Source organism: Palaemon carinicauda, unplaced genomic scaffold (genome assembly GCF_036898095.1).
Source record: "Palaemon carinicauda isolate YSFRI2023 unplaced genomic scaffold, ASM3689809v2 scaffold25, whole genome shotgun sequence".
In the NCBI taxonomy this organism is placed as follows: Eukaryota; Metazoa; Arthropoda; class Malacostraca; order Decapoda; family Palaemonidae; genus Palaemon; species Palaemon carinicauda.
The window spans coordinates 452,238-475,342 of NW_027170138.1; the positions used below are offsets into that span (position 1 = coordinate 452,238).

General features: G+C 43.9%; 1 pseudogene; it reads right to left on the reverse strand.

Annotated features, from left to right (window-relative positions):
• Positions 1 to 1,181: 1,181 nt before the first annotated feature.
• On the reverse strand, positions 1,182 to 15,144 carry LOC137636202 (WD repeat-containing protein 55 homolog; annotated as a pseudogene).
• Between the last annotated feature and the right edge of the window lie 7,961 nt (positions 15,145 to 23,105).

Genomic DNA, 23,105 nt, shown 5'->3' on the forward strand with positions numbered 1-23,105 from the left:
CGAAAAGAATGTAAATCAATAAAAAGTAGTATTTTTATGATAAGAAAAAAAGTTACAACAGATGCTCCAACTTTGATTGGTAGGTTTCATAAATAGATGGCTGGTCCTACTTTATGAAATCCGCTGAAATTTCCCCATAAACGATCAGCAACTGAACATCAAATGCTATGGAAAATATATTGCAGTTGAGACGTAATGATCGCCCAAGTAGTTTACTGATGACGGTTCTCGTCCTAAGTGATGTTCGGTATAAGAATAAAATGGCAAACCAATGTTCCAAATTGGATGTTCAGTAGATGTTACCTGTTGTACATCCTTCAACTTTCCACAAAGGATAGTGTTCAGTAGATGTTACCTGTTGTGCATCCTTCACCTCTCCATAAAGGATAGTGTTCAGTAGATGTTACCTGTCGTACATCCTTCACCTCTCCATAAAGGATAGTGTTCAGTAGAAGCTGTTACCTGTTGTACCTCCTTCAACTCACCCTGAAGGATAGTGTTCAGTAGATCTCACCTGCCGTACATCCTTCAACTCTCAATAAAGGATAGTGTTCTATAAAGACATTCTACATTTTCTGATGAAATTTAAGATAGATGCCCTCACACATATGTCTAACTGTGCTGAACCTGTTAGATATCCGTTGATTACACCGAAAAAATATATAGAAATCCAGCATGTCCAGTACTTCCAGTGTTTTGAATAGACTACTTAATTAAGGTATGTGCAATTGGAGATGCTATCTCTGCTTAACCCTTTTACCCCCAGGCTATTTGGAAATTTCCAACCCTTAACCCCCAAGGAGTTATTTTTTCCCCGCACATTTTGCAGTATATTTTCTTTAAATTGTTCTAACAGCCTTAATTTTTGTCATAGAGAGGTCATGTTGGTCTCATTCTCTTGGAAAATGCCTGAATTTTCTTAAAAAATTATCAAAAATATGAAAACAAAAATTTAAATAGTAGTTTTTTGCAAGGACGTACCGGTACGTCCATGGGGGTAAAGGGATGGCTTTTGTGAAACGTACCAGTACGTCCTTTGGGGGTAAAAGGGTTAACTACTGAGTGTACATTGACTTTGGAGTTTCCTAGTCCTCTAGAGATTAAGAAATTGAACACAAATAATGAATTTAATGGCTTTCAAAACTATATGGTTTTAAAGGACTTTGAAAGTATTCTATACAAACTCTAAATTCTTTATTCTTTTAACAGAAGATATATTTTGTAAATTACCTTTAGACTGTACCTATATGTCGTTAGTTTAATATAAAGGCCCGGAAATATTAATCTGTAGTGTGGCTTGGCCCCGCAACTGGGCCCCATTCATCATCGGATTCCATCTTTTTGGGGATATCCGAAAAAGAAATCGCAGTGGTTCCGCCGTTTTGAGGATTCAAGGTTGAATCCCTTGTCGTGCTTCTTGTGGCCCTGAAAAAAACAATGGCATGAAATGCTTACAAATTCAACTCTACATGTAACTGTTAACCCTTTTACCCCAAAAGGACGTACTGGTACGTTTCACAAAACTCATCCCTTTACCCCCATGGACGTACCGGTACGTCCTTGCAAAAAAATGCTATAAAAATTTTTTTTGAATATTTTTGATAATTTTTTGAAAAAAAATCAGGCATTTTCCAAGAGAATGAGACCAACCTGACCTCTCTATGACAAAAATTAAGGCTGTTAGAGCAATTCAAAAAAAATATACTGCAAAATGTGCTGGGGGAAAAATAACCCCTTGGGGGTTAAGGGTTGGAAATTTCCAAAGAGCCTGGGGGTAAAAGGGTTAATGATTCCCTAACGTCAAGTTTCGAACGTAGTGCTGTGAAATATAAAATTACCAAAACAACAATACTATTTATAGCATGGAAGGAATTATCAAAATTTTGAAACAAGTCTTAATAAAATATTAACTCATGGCTGCCAATCCAAAAAGCACTGTATTACAAACCCACCATAATTCTATAAATCAAGCTCTTTATATTCCCAAATGTTAAACTATTAAAACTTCAAAAGTTCAAAGTTGGAGCAAATGTTTCTATGTTGACCAGGCTGACATGAGTCTTTATATAGTTTATATATGACATATCTATTATGACGTTGTTACAGTTTTTAGAATGATTTACTGTTAATTTGTTCTCATCCTCTATTTATTTCCTTATTTCCGTTCCTCACTGGGCTATTTTTTCCTATTGGAGCCCTCGGGCTTATAGCCTCTTGCTTTTCCAACTAGGGTTGTAGCTTGGCTAGTAATAATAATAATAATAATCCTAAGGCAATAATCCTCCAATAATTTTTATATGACATATTGTATATTGTACAGTACTAGAGAAATAGATATATATATATATATATATATATATATATATATATATATATATATATATATATATATATATATATATATATATATATATATATATATATATAATTTTACCATGGAAAAATTCTGGTGGATATGAATGTGTTGAGGTGGTTTGGCCATGTTGAGAGAATGGAAAATGGCTGTCTGCTAAAGAAGGTGATGAATGCAAGAGTTGATGGGAGAAGTACAAGAGGAAGGCCAAGGTTTGGGTGGATGGATGGTGTGAAGAAAGCTCTGGGTGATAGGAGGATAGATGTGAGAGAGGCAAGAGAGCGTGCTAGAAATAGGAATGAATGGCGAGCGATTGTGACGCAGTTCCGGTAGGCCCTGCTGCTTCCTCCGGTGCCTTTGATGACCGCGGAGGTAGCAGCAGTAGGGGATTCGGCATTATGAAGCTTCATCTGTGGTGGATAATGTGGGAGGTTGGGCTGTGGCACCCTAGCAGTACCAGCTGAACTCGGCTGAGTCCCTGGTTAGGCTGGAGGAACGTAGAGAGTAGAGGTCCCCTTTTTGTTTTGTTTCATTGTTGATGTCGGCTACCCCCCAAAATTGGGGGAAGTGCCTTTGGTATATGTATGTATGTACCAAAAGACATGACAACAAAGGTACACCAGCACTTAGGATATGGAAGCACCTACATTCAAAGTAAAAGTTACTTTGAACCACAAGGTTTAAAGGTCACTCATGGATAGCAGAGGCAAGGGACAGTGACAATTCCCTAGAGACGGACCGTATGAAATATGATCAGCGCCCAAGCCTCCTCTCCACCCAAGCTAAGACCAGGGAGGGCCAGACAGTGGCTGCTGATGACTCAGCAGATAGACCTATAGGCTCCCCAAACGCCCCCAACCTTAGCTCACAAGGATGGTAAGATCGCAGACACTAATGACACTCACGAGTCCAAGCGGGACTCGAACCCCCGACTGGCAAACACCAGGCAGAGACGTTACCTATTATTATCATTATTATTATTGTTTTTATTATTATTATTACTAGCTAAGCTACAACCCTAGTTGGAAAAGCAAGATGCTATAAGCCCAAGGACTCCAACAGGGAAAAATATCCCAGTGAGGAAAGGAAATAAGAAATAAACAAACGACCTGAGAAATAATGAACAATTGAAATAAAATATCTTAAAAACAGTAACAACATTTAAAAAGATATTTCATATATAAACTATAAAAAAAAAACCTTATGTCAGCCTGTTCAAAATAAAAAGATTTGCTTCAAGTTTGAACTTTTGTTCTCCCGAAAATGTATGCAAGAGCCCTAGTAACCTTCATATGAAAATGGAAAATACGAAAAGGCTAAAGAAGACTGTTCTATGACAGCATTTCAGCTTGATTTTACTGGTTCCCTTGCTATGTTTATAGTACAAGTGTGGCGAGAAGACACTAAAGAAATAATGTAAGTGGGCATTCAGATTACTAAAACGTAAGACTGGCATTCAGACTTTACAATACACAGCTGGTAAGAGAATTAATGAGGAACACTTCCTAAAAATAACTGGAGAAAAGTATGGCGAGATTTACTACAGTAATAATGTAAGTGGACATTCAGATTACTAAAACGTAAGACTGGCATTCAGACTTTATAATACACAGTTGGTAAAAGAATCAATGAAGAACACTTCCTAATAATTAATGGAGAACAAGAGAACCTACTTTTAAGGTTGGTTATAACATTTACTAATAAAACAAGGTTTGAAAAAGGATGAATTGAATTTTTTATTAAATCACGTCACCCAGAGGGCTACCACTTACAAGCAGCGCACACTGCATGATAACCTTCCAAGAATTAGATTGGATTTATGAATTTAGGGAAAGTGCTGGAGTTTGTGAGACCCTTCCGTACCTAAATGCAACTGGGGAAAAACCCTTCGGTTATTATTATCATTTCTAGCAAAGCTACAACCACAGTTGGAAAAGCAGAATGCTGCAAGCCCAAGGGCTTCAACAGGGAAAATAGCCAGAAAGAAAGGAAATAAGGAAATAAACTATATGTGAGAAGTAATGAATAAGAAATATTTTCTTAAAATCAGTAGCAACGTTAAAATATATCTGTCATTTATAAACTCTGAAGAAAAACTTTTGTTAATCTCTTCATCATAAAAATCTTCGCTGTAAGTTTGAACTTCTGAAGTTCACAGAATCAACTGCCAGATTAGAAAGTTCATTCTACAGTCAAGTAATACCTGGAATGAAATTTCTAGAATACCCTTTTGATGAACAATTAGAATTACTATGAGATACAAGTTTGAAGAGTTGGAAGACCCAGGCCTACTTGGCTGAGGGTTATGAAACGTGAAGTAGGAGATGATGAAAGGAGAAGTATTGATTAAAAGCTCAAGATAGAGACGACTGGCAAAATCCAACCGAGGCCCTTTGCATTAACACTTTTACCCCCGGGGTATTTGGAAATTTCCAACCCTTAACCCCCAGGGGGTTGTTTTTTTTCCCAGCACATTTTGCAGTGTATTTGTTTTAAATTGCTCTAAAAGCCTTAATTTTTGTCATAGAAATTTTTATAGCATTTTTTTGCAAGGACGTACCGGTACGTCCATGGGGGTAAAGGGATGGCTTTTGTGAAATGTACCAGTACGTCCTTTGGGGGTAAAAGGGTTAATAGGGAGGAAGATATACATCCATATTTTCAGATAGATACCCAGATTTCAGTAGGAAAAATATCTATATTTCAGGATGAAACACCATTAGGTTTCAGGATGAAAAACCGCCTATTTTGGAATGATAAATACCCAAATCTCAAGATGTTATGTAGCCAAATTTTAGAGTACATACATCATCATATACCAAAGGCACTTCCCCCAATTTTGGGGGGTAGCCGACATCAACAAAGAAACAAAAACAAAAAGGGGACCTCTACTCTCTACGTTCCTCCCAGCCTAACAAGGGACTCAACCGAGTTCTGCTGGTACTGCTAGGGTGCCACAGCCCACCCTCCCACATTATCCACCACAGATGAAGCTTCATAATTCTGAATCCCCTACTGCTGCTACCTCCGTGGTCATCTAAGGCATCGGAGGCAGCAGCAGTAGAGTAATATAACAAATTTGTCGGAGGGTTTGTATCCACGCCGGAACAAAACTAATTTCAGAAGACAAACAGCCAGGTTTCAGGCTACATAGCCATATTTTAGGACAGTTTGCCAAACTTAAAACAGACAGATATCTGAAACTATGATGATTACTTAAAAAATTATCGTTACCTTCAATGTACCATCCACTTCGACATCATACAGGTAACTAATGTTCCAAAATCGTATCACGTCATCCATGGCACAGGAAGCCAAAAAGATGCCGTCATGCCATGAGACCGATATATTCTCAACACCGAATCTCTTGTGCTGCCCAACAATGCCGACAAATCTATGAGCGTAGAGGTGCACAGCTCTGAGGGGAGAAAAATCAAACAAGTTTACAATTAAAAGTCATCTTATGTCCCAAGAATTTACTCCATTAAAATTAAACTTATAAACATAATCTTAACAAAATAATCTGTATTTCCATATTCATAGACATAAAGAGGTTTCATAATTCAAATTTTTTTCTTATAAGATAAGCTATTACATCTTCAAGTTGCAAGATGAGTTATGAGTGCTCTTAACCATCTGCTTAAAGTCTAAATACACTGGATTGAAAAATTATCGGTGCCAATTCGCATGAAATATTTTGGACCACAGTACGAAAGTCACTGAAATATAAGTGTCTGACATCCCAAACTTTGGTAGGTCCAATGTCGAGGGGTGCCCATAAAACGACTGCTGCTAATATCCCCTTACTAACATATAGTATATGGCAGTGTTTCAACAATGACTTCGAGTACTGACTGTGATGTTTCCATCATACCAGACAGACATATGCACCTGTTATCCGACATTAACTTTTAGTAACTACATTCGGTCCTTCCGAAGCACCCACAGCCAGGCATACTAACCGTTCCCTCCCACGACACCTGCACTTAAATGAATTCTTTCAGTACACATCAAATCCCTTAGCACCAATACTTTTACGATCCAGTGTACCTATATAAGCTAATAGGTTCCAACAGGGAAAAATACCCCAGTGGTGAAAGAAAATTAAGAAATAAATGAAGCTACTGCTTTTCCAACTAGGGATATAGTTTAGCTTGTAATAATAATAATAATAATAACAATAATAAAATGTATATTCACAATAATATTTGAGGTATAAAATATGCTCAAGCAGTACCTAGTGGGTCATCTACGCCATTCAGTGACAGTTAGCATTCTGCAGGAACTAGCATTGACTAAAAGCGGAGTGAATCACAGATGTAGATTATGGTAAGCTTTGGAGAACATAATATGATCTAGTCTCTTTCAACTTTCTTCGAGTCCAAAATGTTTTTAAGACTTCGGTCCAACATGTTTTTAAGACTAAGAGTCTAATTCAATTTTTGATTAACCCTTCACTAAAATTAGGTGAAGACAGTTCAGTAGAGAATAGATTGTTGTCCAGCAAGAGACGTACAGCCTCGTTAGTGCCATTAGTGTCTGCAACCTTACCATCCTTGTGACCTAAGGTTGGGGGGTTTGGGGGAGCCTATAGGCTTATCTGCTGAGCCATCAGTAGCCACTGCCTGGCCCTCCCTGGTCCTAGCTTGGGTGGAGAGGAGGCTTGGGCGCTGATCATATAATATATGGTCAGTCTCTAGGGCATTGTCCTGATTGCTAGGGCAATGTCAATATCCCTTGCCTCTGCCATTCATGAGCGACCTTTAAACTTTTAAACTGATGTAGTGTCCCTACTTTGTTCAGGGAGCTGAGGGTCCATAATCGCTTGCTATCCAAAAATTTTTGGACATTCCTTGTTAAAATTTGATCACAGAAGTGCACAAGGAATTAGATCCAAAAATCAATGCTTGAGAGTGAATGTAAATATTAGGAGTGTAGCACGTACTGATTTTCTTTTAAGGACATTTTTCTTTGGAAAGATTCTAGCAGCATAAAGACGTATTAAATAGGTATATACAAGACATTAACTTAAAACCAATCTACACTACAGCAATTTATTCTTATTTACTTTAGTAAACAACCTGGAACTCTGTATTCCAAACCATAGTTTGAATGGTTTATCAAAATATTCTAGGCAAGTAACCTAAGCCTTACTTGTGCTTAAAATTAGCCTTCCCTTTCCTTCAATTGAGTCCCACCTCCAACAGTGTGTGTTAGTCAACAATATAAACATCACTGGAGATTCATGGAAATAATCGAATTTTAACCCATTTACCCCCAGGCTCTTTGGAAATTTCCAACCCTTAACCCCCAAAGGGTTATTTTTTCCCCAGCACATTTTGCAGTATATTTTTTTTAAATTGCTCTAACAGCCTTAATTTTTGTCATAGAGAGGTCAGGTTGGTCTCATTCTCTTGGAAAATGCCCGAATTTACTCAAAAAATTATCAAAAATATGAAAAAAAATATTTTTATAGCATTTTTTTGCAAGGACGTATCGGTACGTCCATGGGGGTAAAGGGATGAGTTTTGTGAAACGTACCAGTACATCCTTTGGGGGTAAAAGGGTTAATAATGACATTTTTTATTTCCACAGTCAACTGAAGTTCAAATACATGTCCCTCCTCTCCACCACTGACTCATAGTATCAAGAAAAGGGTTAAAGAGAACTTCAAAACTGAAGAAAAGATTAACAGCCTGGGGTTTTCAGGAAACTGGAAAATTTTTTAATTCTATTATCAATATCTAATAACCCAATTTTTTTTTTTTAACACTGACGGCCTCATTTTGCTGGCTTATGGATTCAGCAACGATATACTTTAATACCAACTTACTTGTAGTATAAGTTACACTGCAGAGGTACAGAGAAACACATTGAAATAAATACCGTACGCATTCGACACGTCAATTGCGGACGACCATACGTACACCAGAAAAGAACTCAAACTGCAGATCATTACCTGATGTTTCCATCTTTGCATCGCGTCACCAACATCCGGTCGCCGATTGGAACGAGCCACTTCATCTGTCCAGGATGGCCGGCATACCGATCGATGTGAAAACTGAAGTCTCCCCACTTGAAGATGAACATGACCCCTTCGCCGGATCCCACCACAAGGCGGGAATCATCGCAAACGAGGGTCATTGCAGTTAGCTCGCTTTCGTACATATCTGACTGAAAAGAAAAATGTTTATGAATACATACATACATATATCAAGACACTTCCCCCAATTTTGGAGGGTAGCCCACATCAAACAAATGAAAAAAGGGGACCTTTCCTCTCTTACGTTCCTCCCAGCCTGACAAGCTCCATAAGTGGTGGATAAAAATGAATTTATGAATAAAAATAAGGTACTCAACTTACAAAACATTCGTCATACAAACACAAGATAAGATAAAGAAATGCTGAAATAAAACAGTATATCATTTAACCCTTTTGCCCCCAGGCTATTTGGAAATTTCCAACCCTTAACCCCCAGGGATAATTTTTTTTCAAGCACATTTTGCAGTATATTTTTTTCAAATTGCTCTAACAGCCTTAATTTTCATCACAGAGAGGTCAGGTTGGTCTCATTCTCTTGGAAAATGCCTGAAGTTTCTCAAAAAATTATCAAAAATATGCACAAAAAAAATTAAAAACCAGCTTTTTGCAAGGACGTACCAGTACGTCCTTGGGGGTAAATGGATGATTTTGTGAAACGTACCAGTACGTCCTTTGGGGTAAAAGGGTTAATACAGTAAGCAAACAATCATTTGTAATAACTTGATATCTATTTTATTTGAAACCTGACTATTTGTTGACTTTTGTAGCTGAAAATCATAGGCATGAGATTCAGGTTAGGCTTAACCTAAGACGTAATTTTACAAAATTCTGACCTACACACAGCTTCATGATCATAAACTCTCTAAGCAACAGATCTTAGCTAATTATAGTTATTCCAAGTCAAATCTGATCTGTTGCCTTTCCAAAGATGATAGACTTCCCGTTTCTCCAAATACTGTATTTGCATCAGTCCACCTTCACCATGATAATCAGTAGGTTAGTTTGTAAAGCATAGTTGTATAATGTAGTTTCCTCACTATCATTCATGATTACCATACTTTCAAATAGTGATATAATAATAAAGTTTGTTTTATATCAACTAGCATATTCTGTAGTGCATCACACTTGGTATACCCCCAAAAATGATGGCAGATTGCCTACCTGTATCCTAACCACCAACTTAGTGCGCAATTTATCAAGATCTGTTTGTCCATAACCCTAATTGGTTGTCTTTATGATTTCCATCCCAAATGCAAAAGTATTCATTCTTCCAAATAACTTTGGCATTTTGTTTTATGCTTTATCATCATGTGCTAATTTTCCATGTTTTGTCTTTTATAGTCAGTGTATCCATCATTCTTGATTTTGTGACTGGTAACAATCTATTAATCATGAAATCTGCCTATTCTCCTTCAAAATAGAAATATTCTCAGCCTCATTACAGGACCAGTCAGTGACAACAACTAAAACAAGACTATCAAACACTCACTGACATAAGGAAACTGTTGTCAAGAAAGTTCATAATCAAATATGCAACAGAATTTATGTTATATAATAGAGGAAGATGGGAGAAATACAAGAAAAAGGCCAAGGTTTGGGTGGATGGATGGAGTGAAGAAAGCTCTGGGTGAGAGATTCAAGAGAGCGTGCTAGAAATAGGAATGAATGGCGAGCGACTGTGACACAGTTCCGGTAGGCCCTGCCGCTTCCTCCGGTCGCCTTGGATGACCGCGACGGTAGCAGCAGTAGGGGATTCAGCGTTGTAAAGCTTCATCTGTGGTGGATAACGGGCTGTAGCACCCTAGCAGTACCAGTTGAACTCGGTTGAGTCCCTTGTCAGGCTGGGAGGAATGTAGAGAGGAAAGGTCCCCTTTTTTTCATTTGTTTGATGTTGTCTACTCCCAAAATTAGGGAAGTGCCTTGGTATAGGTATGTATGTATAATAGACTATGGTATTACTAAACATGATCATTCATTTACCACTCATTAGGGCCCTTTCCCAAACTATTAAAAAGACAATACAAAAGAATAAATGTAACTCTTCTCAAAAAATGAAAGGAGACCGTATCACAGTACTGGACAGGCAGATATACACCTTGTGGGACTGCTCTGACGGCTCAAAAAAGCCACCCGACCAACCTCCTTCACATTTCTGGCTGGTCTCTAAGCCTACAAGCGTGGCAGTTTTAGTTCTACTGCATAACAAAACAAGTGCAGGTGCTGCCCACTCATCAGGGAGGGTTGGCCTAGATAGAGCAAACATTTTTATTCCCAGAATATATAAAATACATTGGTAAGACCCATAGTCATTTTGGTACATAAGGCATCTTGTAATTAACCCTTTTACCCCCAAAGGACGTACTGGTACGTTTCACAAAACCCATCCTTTTACCCCCATGGACGTACCGGTACGTCCTTGCAAAAAAAAAAATGCTATAAAAATTTGTTTTTCATATTTTTTGATAATTTTTTGAGGAAATTCAGGCATTTTACAAGAGAATGAGACCAACCTGACCTCTCTATGACAAAAATTAAGGCTGTTGGAGCAATTTAAAAAAATATACTGCAAAATGTGCTGGAAAAAAAACCCCCTTGGGGTTAAGGGTTGGAAATTTCCAAATACCCCGGGGGTAAAAGGGTTAATAGGTTGTCATAAACAAATTGTAGTTTCAAGTCTGGCCATAGAATTTGTATTTGCATTTTACACCCAAAGGGGAAGAAACTGTTCAGCTTAAAGTGATTATTATGGACCTCTGTATTTTTTTGGGTTTCAACTATACGTACATACTGTTCAGTCAAGATTTCTCAAGAGCCTGGATTATGTACCTACAGGTATTTAAGACATCTTATTTGTTCGCATTGAAAATATGTATCCTTTTACATGATGCTTTAGACTATAATTTATAAAAAATAATTGGAAATAAACAATTATTATCATACACCCAAACATAACGCATACAAGACCTTACCTGGGCCTCCAGCCTCTTTACCCGTACGTTGATGCCCGACAGCGACCCGTCACAGTACTTTTCGTCACCATACAGAGAATGGACCGTCTGTTCGCCGCATTTGTAACTAAATATGGAATTGTCGTCCCCTGTGGCACATGCATTTTCGTCGATTTCCACGAAGCTGTATATACACTAGCTTCGTGAGCTTCTTTGTAGTGTGACTTCAAGGAAGAGTTTTGTATGTCTACTAAGGCTAAGGACTGGTCCTTACTGACACTGTAGAGAACTTTTCCGTCAGAACTATGGCACACGGTGCGGCACGGTTTGTCGTGGTGGGAGAACTTCGTCGCTTCTTCGGTTGAATCCCGACTGTACCGATATCTAAAATATAAACAGCAGAATAATGCAAACTGTAAACTAATGACTCACTAATGAAAACAATTGATATAACAACAAATTATTTACTTTATCTTGAACATAAAACTTTACTGTCTTCTTAAAAATTAACATTAATAAAAAAGTAATATACTGTAATAATAAACCTCTCATGAAGCAGTGACTTTAAGCCCAATTTATTCGTTGTTAAACCACTTAACTAACAATTTTAAACCTCATAGGACCTATCAAACAAACTGAATTTCATTTATTATTATTATCATCATCACAGTTATTATCATTATTACTAGCTATACTACAACTCTAGTTGGAAAAAACAGGATGCTATAAGGCCAAGGAACACAACTAGGAAAAATAGCCCAGTGAGAAAAGTAAATAAGGAAATAAACTACAAGTAATGAATAACCAATATATAATAATTCATTATATATAATATTTCAAGATCATTAACAATGTGAAAATAGATTTGTTATATAAAAACTAGTCTAAAGAGAGACTTATGTCAGCCTGTTCAACATAAAAGCATTCCCTGCAAGTATGAACTTCTGAAAGTTTCACAGATTCAACTGCCAGATTAGGAAGATCATTCCACAATCTAGTTATAGTTCCTACACATCCCAGGAACACAGATGTTATAAAGGAAAATAATAGTAATATTCCTCCCAAAATCCACATCACTTACATAATATTTTCTCCATCCATGGTGGCAGCTGACAGCAGTTCTAGCTCGGGGTGAAAGCATATGTCGACTGCGCTTCGATTGAAGGTTTAATACCAAAGACCTCCTCGACGGTGGCGTCGGGCACTGAAGAGTCGCTGTCGGTCTGCGGGTATAGCACAGTGCCCCACGTGATTACACGATACTATTACCATTTCAGCGGCTTCAAATGATAGAAGCTTCTAGATGCATCATTACCCCAAGTAAAATTATTCATGCTTCCTTCCCAGGGTTACAACTTGCATCAGTTTCATTCCACCAAAATTAAACTTGCTAAAGAAGAGTATCTTTTAAATCAACATGTTACAGCAATGAATTACATTTCAAGGAAATGAGCCTGAATGTCATTTCCTTGCATACCAAAAGGTAACATAATAATGTTATACGAAAAATGGAGAGGAAGAACCAGGAAATAAATGTAAACCAAATAAATATAGTTATGAAAAAACCAAAACTATAACAATCAAATATTTGAATACAGATTATTACCTATAATTCTGAAGATATAACGATGAAAAAACTTAGTAATGTTCTCAATAAATGTGAATATTACTATTATTGCCTCTGCAAAACAAATGTGAATATGTAAATCAAAATATTCTTAAAAGTAATTTGTATTTTTCCTAACTACAAAATAGTCCTTTAAAATGGGGAATATTTTCAGCAGTACTGGAACGGCCATTAAATTCATTAACGAGATAGCACAGGTGATTAGACACACCCATCTTCCCATCAGACTTCGCTCTGATAGGGCTGTTTGAAGTGAAAAGTTCAACTTTAAAGGACGCAGGTTTGTATAGCTATGAAAAATAGAAGTTATTTATCTTTTATTGGTTCCTACTAGCATACAAACCTTTTGTTCTTCAAAAGAGAGAGACTCACTTATTGGTGGGAGAAGGTCCCGCTGGAACCAAACTGATTGGCTTTTCTCTTCCCTGATATATATACTGTATACCAATCACTTGGTTCCCTACACGAGCCAGGGAGTTGACTCCAGCAACTCCCTAGAAGCCCATCTTAGGAATAAATAGGCTTACTTCCTACTTGGTTATGTACCTGGTACTCAGTAATCAAGGAATCCTTCTGAGCCGAAGGGAAGATATAGTTGGGGAGGAAATACCAGGTGCATAATGACCAATTGGTTTGGTATTCATTTCACGATACTTCTTACAAATCTGGTCTAATAACAATGGAGATCAGAATTGTAGCTTACCAGCTTCAATGTCATATCAAGCCTGCAAAAGTATAATCTCTTCACCCGCAGTAGATGGCAAGGAAGGAACCAACAGAAGCACCAGTTATTTTACCTTTCATCCAGACTTACATTGACACATTACCAAAGACAAGATGTTTTCTATTGCGTCAGTTAAGATACACAACTACTTCAGTGGCCTGCATGGGGTAAAGAACAAATGTGTCCCAAGCTTCTGGCTTCATCACCTGGAGGACTGCTAGATTTTTACCCAAAGTGAGACCGATATCCCGGACTTAGTGAGCTCTCGTCAAAGTCGGTACCTCGACCCCTCAATAGTCGAGACACATGCTCTATTAATCATTTCACGAATGCATAAAGAGTGTTCTTCGACATCTCCTTTTTGGTTCCAACTGAGATGTCAAGTCCTCTTCAGGTAACACTGCAGAGCCCTCACCAGACACAAAAGCATATCCTCTTACCCAACCCCCAATGCTTCATTCAATACGGAATGGCAGAGGTTACGTACAGACAGGTCTTGGATTTTGCTACAAATTCAAGCACTATAACAATATTTACCAAAACCACGTAAACCTTCATCAGGACCTACCAATCACATATTCATACCTACTTATGTTATCACCAAGTACTGTAAAACTATTAAAATCAAGAATTACTTCTCAAAAATTATCAATTACTTACATCTGATTCATTTACTGTTAGGTCTGCTTCACAGGGACGTACTGGTACGTTTCATAAAAGACATCCCTTTACCCCCATGGACGTACTGGTACGTCCTTGCAAAAAAATGCTATAAATTTTTTTTTTCCATATTTTTGATAATTTTTTGAGAAAATTCAGACATTTTCCAAGAGAATGAGACCAACCTGACCTCTCTATGACAAAAATTAAGGCTGTTAGAGCAATTAAAAAAAAATATACTGCAAAATGTGCTGGGGAAAAAATAACCCCCTGGGGATTAAGGGTTGGAAATTTCCAAATAGCCTGGGGGTAAAAGGGTTAATATTTAGGCCACAACGCAGGGTTTTTTCCTTCTTATTCTTAAGTTAAACATAAGGTACAAGTTACTTTTATAGTATATTTATAAACAGATATAGAGTATATATTATCTAGTAACATACTCGAATATTTCCGCCAACCGAAGAGGATTTCTTTCTATGACAACCCTTGTCACCACTGACAAGTACTTTAACCATGAAATTGGGGACTACTGCCCATTCATTGTATGGTACAAAAGTATTTCCATTGAACATCACTGCATTATCAAGTTCATTAGTCTATTTGCATAAAAAAAAACTATCAGAAAACAATGGAATACTGTATGGGACTTTGAAACTTATAATTCAATTTCGTTTCAAAGCATTTCTGGTGCATCCCACTGAACGTTTTCCATGTTCTATCATTGTCTCTAATAATTCCCCTTACATTATGTGAGACCAAAAAACCTACTGTGAATGCTCCATGTGACATCTCTGTCGAGTTGACCTAACAACACTTCATTTTTACCATTCTAAGTGTCAAAAATACCATATATACTGGACATCCTTTCTAAAATCTATATCTACATGAGTTATTCTAAAATGACAAATTCGAAGATAATTTGTATTTTTCCTAACCATACAAACCTTAGCTATTTACAAAGGGTATTACTTTTAGCGTAGCTGAAATGACGAGCCAATAGTTTTTAACGAGGGTTAATTACCCCCGAGCTAGTTAGCGGGGGGTGGGGAAGGGTAGCTTGCTACCCCTCCCCCCTCCACACACCGGTGACTTGCTTCACTTCACTTGGAGGTAGGACTTGACTTGGGGGTCAGGGATGGCGGGCACATATGTGTAAATAGCTAAGGTTTGATTGGTTAGGAAAAATACAAATTATCTTCGAATTTGTCATTTGTTCCGTAACCGAAATACAAACCACGCTATTTACAAAGGGTGACTTACCCCTTAGGAAGGGTGGAAAGTCCCCAGCCTTACTGACTTCGGCTTGCCCGGGGGCTCGATCCCTCAGTGAGCAGCACTAGAGAGAGGGAGCCCCTGTACCTCACAGGTTCCTAGCATCGCTAGGAACGAGTGGCCTACATAAGCAGTGTGAGGAGGAGAGTGTGACTCGTCCTATGAAGTTGACCTTGAGACCTTCAGATAGGAATTCTAGGATAGGACGTTCCCCATACCACCTCGTCAGGGTATGGGAGACGCAACAGTATTAAGCTTAATACTAGGAGCACAAAGAAGCATGGGTTACCTGCAGAGGTCGAGGTCAGCTATGCGAGGACCAGGATGCTGTTTCCCCAAGAGAGGGGAGAATGAAGAAAGAAGTAAGGGTCAGACATACTCTTTCATTCACACAGACTAAGACCGGGTAACAATGCCCTCAACCTACTGCTACTTATCCAAAAAGGAGCCTGAGGTTAGACCAGCTGTTGTGCAGCCACCACAGGGCCGATAGAGAACGTATCGAGGCTCCTGTGGGTTACGTCTTGCAGGTAGTGGGCTGTGAAGGTCGTTTGACGCTTCCAGACCCCAGCTTGAAGTACCTGCGTCACAGAGAAGTTTCTCTTGAAGGCCAGGGATGTAGCAATACCCCTGACATCGTGGGCCCGAGGGCGACGTGACGGAGGAGGGTCAGGATTCAGGGCATGGTGGATAACCCTTTGAATCCAAGCAGAGATGGTGTTCCTGGTGACCCTCCTCTTTGTCCTGCCTGTGCTCACAAACAAAGCTCGCACATGAGGACGGACTGCAGCCGTTCTCTTCAAGTAGTACCTCAGACACCTCACTGGGCATAGTAGCAGCTGGTCTGGGTCGTTTGTTACTGAACGGAGACTCGCGATCCTGAAAGAGTCGAACCGAGGATCCGGCACTCCAGGATTCTGAGTCTTGGCCACAAACTCAGGGACGAACCTGAACGTTACCTCCCCCCCATCCCCTTGAATGGGCGATGTCGTACGAGAGACCATGAAGTTCACTAACTCGCTTGGCCGAGGCCAAGGCGAGTAGGAAAGCCGTCTTCCAAGACAGGTGGCGATCGGAGGCCTGGCGTAATGGCTCGAAGGGAGGTCTCTTGAGAGACCTGAGGACTCGAACCACGTTCCAAGGAGGGGGTCTCACTTCCGACTGGGGGCAGGTAAGCTCATAGCTACGTATGAGTAAAGAGAGTTCTAGCGATGAAGAAATATCCACGCCCTTCAATCTGAAGGCCAAGCTTAAGGCTGAGCGATAGCCTTTCCCTGCCGAGACAGAAAGGCGCATTTCTTCTCGCAGATACACGAGGAAGTCCGCTATTGCTGGAATAGTGGCATCGAGCGGAGAGATACCCCTTCCACGACACCAACCACAAAAGACTCTCCACTTCGCTTGGTAGACTCCCTCAGAGGACCTTCGCAGGTGCCGAGACATTCTCTCCACAACCTGTTGCGAAAAGCCTTTCTCCGCGAGGAGACGCTGGATAGTCTCCAGGCGTGAAGCCGAAGCGAGGCTACGGCCCTGTGAGGGACACCGGAGTGGGGTTGTCTGAGAAGCTCGTGTCGTGGAGGAAGCTCCCTTGGGAGTTCCGTCAGGAGTTGCAGAAGGTCCGGAAACCATTCCGCGTGATGCCATAGCGGAGCTACTAGAGTCATGGAACAGTTGACCGATAGTCTGGTCCTGTTGAGCACCCTTCTCATCAGACAGAATGGTGGGAAGGCGTACACGTCGATGTCGTCCCACCGTTGCTGGAAAGCATCTTGCCAGAGTGCCTTGGGGTCCGGGACTGGTGAGCAGTACAGGGGCAGCTTGAAGTTCAAGGCTGTCGCGAACAAGTCCACCGTCGGGGAACCCCACAAAGTCAGGACTTTGTTCGCTATCTGAGGATCCAAAGACCACTCGGTACTCACTATCTGCGAAGCCCTGCTCAGACTGTCGGCGAGCACATTCCTCTTGCCAGGAATGAAGCGAGCTGATAGTGTTATCGAGTGGGTTTCGGTCCACCTCAGAGTCTCTACTGCAAGATGGGATAGCTGTTGCGAAAAAATGCCTCCCTGCTTGTTGATATAAGCCACTACCGTGGTGTTGTCGCTCATCACCACCACATAGTGACCCGCCAGGAACCGTTGGAACTGTTGAAGGGCCAGAAAAATGGCCTTCAATTCTAGCAGGTTGATGTGTAGGCACTTTTCTGATTCTGACCAAAGGCCTGAGGCCCTCTGGTTCAGAACGTGCGCCCCCACCCTTCTTTTGACGCGTCCGAAAACAGAGTCAATTCCGGGGGGAGGACGAGAAGACTCACTCCCTTCCGCAGGTTCTCGTCGGCCAGCCACCACCGCAAGTCCGTCTGTTCCAGAGACCCCATTGGGATCAGAATGTCCGGGGAATCGGATCCTTGATTCCACCGGGACTTGAGCCGCCATTGAAGGGATCTCATCCTGAGGCGGCTGTTTGGAACCAGACGGGCCAGGGAGGATAGGTGGCCTAAGAGACGCAACCACGATTGGGCGTGGAGTTCTTTTCGCCTGAGGAAAGGTTCCGCCACCCTCCTCAGCCTTGCTATCCGGTCGTCTGATGGAAAGGCTTTGTGGAGATTGGTGTCTATTAGCATGCCTAGATAAACCAGTCGTTGGGACGGCTACAGAGAGGACTTCTCGAGGTTTACCACAATCCCCAGATCCTGGCAAAGATCTAGAAGCCTGTCTCGGTGCAGAAGAAGGGTCGACTCCGAGTCTGCTAGGATCAGCCAATCGTCTAGGTAACGAAGGAGACAAATGCCGTTCCTGTGCGCCCAAGTCGAAATCAGGGTGAACACTCTGGTGAACACCTGAGGAGCTGTGGAGAGACCGAAACACAGCACTTTGAACTGGTAGATCTTGTTGTCTAGGCAGAATCTCAGGTACTTCCTGGAAGATGGATGGATTGGGATCTGGAAGTACGCATCCTTTAGATCCAGTTTACACATGAAGTCTTGTGGTCTCACCGCAAGTCTGACCGTGTCTGCTGTCTCCATGCTGAACCGGGTTTGTTTGACAAACCTGTTCAGAGCCAAGAGATCAATGACGGGTCTCCAGCCTCCAGTAGCCTTCTTTATAAGAAAGAGTCAACTGAAGAAGCCTGGAGAGCCGTCCACGACCTCCTGGAGAGCACCCTTCTCGAACATGGTCTCGACTTCGGCCTGAAGGGCCAGCCCCTTTGCCGATCCCATGGCATAGGAGCTCAACGACACTGGATTCGCTGTCAGGGGAGGTTGAGATGACGTGAACGGGACGCGATAACCTTGGCCGATCACTGAGACCGTCCAAGCATCGGCCCCGTGATGTTGCCACCTGCGGACGCAACGCTGAAGGCATCCCCCCACAGGTGGACACGCAGGGGGACTGCCACCCCTAGGGCTTGCGGCAGCGGCAGCCACCCCTAGAAGTCTTGCCTCACCTGGAAGACTTACCTTCCCTCTTGACCTTGGCTGGAAAGGGCTGGGGCTTAGACACCACTTTCTTAGCTGCCGGTGCCTGTTTGGGAGCCTTACGAGGCTGTTGCTGCTGTTGTGGCGGGGCTGGAGGCTTATAGGGCCGAGTTGTAAGGGCCCTGTGGAGGAGGGAGTCCGTGCTGGATTTCCTCCACCTCTCAGCCGTTCGCTCCAAGTCTTGAGGCTCAAACAGGCTCTCCCCCAGGAGGGAGGCATGTCGGAGCCTACACACATCTACGGCGGGGACCTTCGGATGGAATCTCTCGGACACAGCATCGCGACGCTTCAACACCGAGTTGGCCCACAGGGTGGTAACCTGGTGCGCCAAAAACTCGATGGAGCGGGTGCCCGAGAGCAAGAAAGTCTCTAAGGCCTTCCTATTGGTCTCCTTGGACAAGTCCTCCGATCGCAATAGGATGCCCAGAGATCCTAACCAGAAGTCCAGCCACGAAGTGGCCTGCATGGCACATTTAGCGACCTTCTCGTGGTTAAGGGTCTCTGCCGCCGAGAACGACACCTGCCAGGCAGAGAGTTTCTCCAAGGGAACTCCCTTCGCCAGCTCCTCCACAGAGTGATGGAGAGGAAGAGCGAGGTTGTGCTCACCCAGGATCTCGAAATACCTCCTCTGCTGAAGGCGAGGAGGAGGGATGAGCTTGTTCCCGGCAGTGGAACGACTGGAGGAGGCAAGAAGTGCGAGCTGAGCATTGGCCCTAGCTCTGGCACTCTTCATCCCCCGAGACCAGGGCAGAGCTGCACTGGTCTTAGGGGCCTTCCGAGCGTCAAACACTTCATCCAGAATCGTGTCTTTGCCTTCACGGGGGGGATGACTGGATCCGTAAGTCTGTTAAGTTGCCTTATCAGGCTTAGGACCTGCCAGAAGGCATGTTCAGACTCTTGCTGTTCTCCTCCCTGAGGGCTGGCAGCTAAGTCTCCTGCCCCAGGAATCTCTTCCTGGGGTGATACGTGGACATTCCCCTGGGTAGTCGTGGGTTCCTGACGAATCCTTGCAGAGGATTTAGGGATGGTCTTGGAATCCTTGGGTTCCCTCCTGGGAGGGATACAGGATCCAAACAACGAGGTTCGAGGGGCCCCTTCCTCACGAGACGATTCTCCTGCCTGAAGCGAAGTCTCCCCTCCTGGTGCCGAGGGGAAGACTACCGCCCCACTGAACTCACCTGAGGACGGAAAGGCCTCGTCCACGGGAGAAGGTGAGAGTACTCGTGCAGGAGAGGGGACCTTCGAGACCGACCTCTTGGGAACCAACTTCGCCCTGGGGGAAGTCACCACAAAGTCCACTCCTCTCTTTCTCTTCAGCGTAGGAGAGACAGCCGCTGGTCTGTTACCCTGGCCGGCAAGTGCTGGTTTCATAACCCTCACTAACGCCCGTGCCAGCGGACCAAACCAAGTCTGCTGCTCCAAGGACACAGAGTCCGAAATCCTCGCTAAGGTGAAAGGGATCGGGCGATCCTTTGGAGTGGACACGACGGTACCTGCCTGAAAAGAAGGTGGGGAAGAATGCTGTACTGACCTGTCTTCATCCTGCACTACCAACCTGTGCTTGGATGGAGGTGATCCCGAGTGCCGTCTAGGAGCACGCGTCCCTGCTGCTACCACCGGCTGTGGAATTCGCCACGAACTATGGTCGCGCAAGGGCGAATGGTCGCGCGGGAGTGCGGGCGAGCGATCGCGCGGGCGCGCAGGTGGATGATCGCGCGGGCGCACAGGCAAGCGGTCGCGCGGGCTCGCAGGCGAGCGATCGCGCGGGCGCGTAGGCGAGTGGGCGTGAGGGTGGGCAGGTAAATGAACACGTGTCCGAGGCGACGAACGCAAGCGATGGCGCGATGGCGAGGGATCGTGCTGCCGCGTAGGTGAAGAAGATCGCTGGCGATGTAGATCCACAGGCGATCGATGACGAGCTGTGGTATGTCGACGCACTGATGTGCGATGGTGAGCAGCATGTGCAGGTGAATGACCGCGTAATGGTAAGCGATGGCGAGCAGCATGCGTAGGTGAATGATCGCGTGATAGTGTGCGATGGTGATCAGCATCCGCAGGAGGGCGATCGTTCAGGGTTGTGCGATGAGGAGCAGCATGCGTAAGCTGGCGATCGTGCAGGGTTGTGCGATGGCAAGCAGCATGCGCAGGTGAATGATCGCGTGAAGGGGTGCGATGGTGATCAGCATCCGCAGGAGGGCGATCGTTCAGGGTTGTGCGATGAGGAGCAGCATGCGTAAGCGGGCGATCATGCAGGGTCGTGCGATGGCGAGCAGCATGCGCAGGAGGGCGATCGTGCAATGGCGAGCGATGGCGAGCAGCATATGCAGGCGGGCGATCGCGCGATGGCGAGCTAGAAGCTGGCGAATCATGTTCCTTCAGGGGCGTTGGCGAACGTCGTCGCACTAGTTGTCGCTGTTGAATGGGCGATACTAAGATCGCCTGTGCGCGCTGGCAAGCAGGTGAACGCTGGCGAGGAGGTAATCGCTGGCGTGTAGGTGATCGCTGGCGAGCAGAAGGTCGACGCGTGTCCTGTGAGAGGACAGGCGGTGCGGCGCGTTCATGAGCAGGAACGGGAAGATCGCTGGCGCGTTGGCGAACATGTGTTTCTGACACACGCGCAGCACGATGTTGCGTAGCCACAGGACCAGGCGGATGGTGAGCAGGGAGTTCAGCAGGAACTAAAGGGTGGTCAGAGACCGCAGGGCGATGGTCCTCAAATGAGCGCTGACGCTCGGAAGAGAGCTGACGAGGGGGGCGAACATCAGGAGAGAGCCGACGAGCAGGAGAGTCTTGGCAAGCAGGAGATCGTCGACGAGCAGGAGAGCGTTGGCGAGCAGGAGAGCGCTTGTGCGCTAGCCCTGCTCGCGTAAGGGAAGAATCCCTTAGCCCCGAAGGGACCGTTGCCCGTCGGGTGACGAGTTCTCCAGAAGGCGAAGATCCGGCAGGAGATGGTGAGCGGTCTGCAGAGAGGTTCAAGGAGGGCGGAGCAGTCGGTTGAGGCTGACGAGGAGAGTCCCCCCCGGAGGACGAAGACCCAAAAAGGTGCCTCTTAGTCCCCCTGTAAGGGGAAGGGAGGCCCTTGTGGCGTAGAGGGCGGTGAGCCTTACGGCGGAGGCGGCCTCGGGGGAGATCGTCGGGACCATCGGTCCTCCGAAGGGGAGTCTCCGTCAAAACACTTCCCTCAGAAGGAAGCTGGGCAGCAGTCGAGACCGAAGGACTCACTTCCCCCTTCGAAGGATGCACGGAAGGAGGAGGAGAGCCTTGAGCACCATCACCAGCAACAGCACCTGCGGCAGAAGGCCCAGCCACGTCGGAGGCCTCTGTCACCACGACGTCGACAATAGACAGAGGGTCTACCTCCGCTACCACCGGCGACTGTTTAACAGCGGCCCCCAACAAGACAAGGTCAATAAGAGCGACCCTGGAGGGCAAGCCCTTAAGCCCCAGGGACGACCAAATCTCTAAAAGATCATCACTGGATAAGGCATTATTATCAATAACCTCCCCCGGAGGAGGAGGGGGAACCGCCTCGCTATGGGAGGCGACGCCCTCTCCCCCCACCGAAGGTAGGGAAACAGAACAAGGGCCTGCGCTCCCACTCGGACGACTCTCCTTAGGAGGCGGACGAGGGGGAGCTTCGGAGGAGGTTTGGGCGGCGGAAGAAGTCCCGAGAACCTTCCTCCTTCAAGGCTAACCCCGGAGGAGAACGGTCTCTCTTGGACTTCTTCTTACGCCGACAGCCAAACCTCTCCCACTGGGAGGCAGACCACTCCCTGCACTCACGGCACATGTTATCCTGGTCGCACCGTCGGCCCTGACATTTAGGACAGAGGGTGTGTGGATCCGTAATAACGTCCGACATGAAAGTCCCACAAGGACGGCCGGCAACTCCAGGGCATGTACGCATAGTAAAGAAAATAACTGAAGGTCAACTTCCAACCAATCACACAAGCTGAAAAGAAAAAGCAGAAAATTAAAGGCTGTCACGAAGGCGATGAGCAGA